Genomic DNA, 1747 nt, shown 5'->3' with positions numbered 1-1747 from the left:
GGATGCACTCCTGATTTGTACCATCAACATGCCCCGCTGAGGGTGGCCAATATGCTGAAGTGGCCCTCGGTGAAATTGAGTTTGACACCCCTGCTCCAAAGCGTCCGGTCCATAACTCTTCAACTCGCTGTCAGCTCCCGGTCAGAAAGACGCATTTAGTTCAGAGACCATGAGATGATATTCAGAAAGGATTTTTTAAATTAATTGGTTTCAGTTGCCTGAGACTAAATCTTTGCGTAAAGTCTATAATGTCTGCCCATGTGACTTGTTTTTATTATTTGTTTGCTTACCTTTAAACACTGATTTAAATATTGTAATTTTTAAAGCAGTAATTTTACATCCATGGAAACTCAAATGTAATATTTAAAACTTCAATACATAAAATCAGTTATTTAACAATATGAGGTGGTGTTTAATTTATTTTTAACATTGTATTTTTATACATTTATGCTAGGGGTGCCCAAGTCTAGTTTTCCAGAGCTACCATCTGCAGCTTTAGATGGTTCCTTCTCTAACACACCTGGACCATTGACTCATTATAAGCCTCTACAGAACTGAATGAGGGAAGTCAACCTTTGTCTAGGGTGTGTTTTAGCAGGGATGCACTCCTGATTTGTACCGTCAATGTGGCCCGTTGAGGGGGGCCAATATGCTGAAGTGGCCCTCGGTGAAATTGAGTTTGACACCCCTGATCTAGAGAGTTAAAGTTTTTGACGTAGATGCAATACATCAACTCAGGTGGAAAAACTGCAAACAAAATATATTTTTTAAATTGTGGATGCTTCCATTAACATTGCTTTTCTTTCGCGTCAGTATTACTGGAAATATGGCTTTCACAGAATGTATTAAAGGAACCCAAGACATGACCAACATCTTTAAAAGCATTGCAGGATTTCACAAACATATTCTTTGAACCAGGCAGCATGTCAGCATTAAAATACCTTGTCTAGTCTCAGAGAGTCAGACCAACCAGCTCCTTATCAGGCTGCGAAGCAGAGCAGCTCAAGGCATGGCTGTTTTGACAATACCCGTCTCTCTAAGCAGAGAACGCCAAAGGTAGGAGAGTGACGGCTCCTGCCTCCACGCATAATCTCTCCTAGGAAGAAATCCCTGGCTGTATTCCCATTAATTGGGTGCCGGTGCTTACAATGACAGTGTTGTGGCAAGCTGCAAATACCTCCCTGCTGCTACTTTGTCACCTTGTAATTGATGAAAAGGCAAGGGTGACTAAAAGAATCTGAGAAGGGAAAAGATTAATGTACAGTAATACGTTGCTGGTAAGGATCATACTAGATACTTTAAAAAGACAGTTTTTTTTTTTTTTTTTAACAACACTGTATTACTTATCCCCTCGGAAAGTAAGCAAAAGTAAGTGACTGTGCTTTGCAAAGGTTTTCTTGCAGCAAACTTCAGATATTCTCGTATTACAGCCAGATGCATAACGTTTTGCAAGACAATATTTCACGTCTTATAGAAATATTAAGTATATAACTAAAACTTCATGCTGTGTCCTCTTAATCAAGAAAATTGCATACTTCACTTCTCTGTGATCCAAAACTAAGCACACCACAATGATTGTAGGACTCTGAAGTCTGTCTCTTTAAAAATATCTGTTTCTCATGCTACTGACACCAGGAAGAATATAACAATCTGTATTTGCAGGTTTAATCTCTTGAATCTAATTTGCGGGCAGGGATATTTTCTTAAAACAAACAAACAAACAAAAAGCAAACAAACAGCTGTTTGG

This window comes from Poecilia latipinna, unplaced genomic scaffold (genome assembly GCF_001443285.1).
Source record: "Poecilia latipinna isolate Pla-1442-1.1 unplaced genomic scaffold, P_latipinna-1.0 Scaffold472, whole genome shotgun sequence".
NCBI classification, from domain to species: Eukaryota; Metazoa; Chordata; class Actinopteri; order Cyprinodontiformes; family Poeciliidae; genus Poecilia; species Poecilia latipinna.
This window is presented reverse-complemented; position numbering follows the sequence as displayed.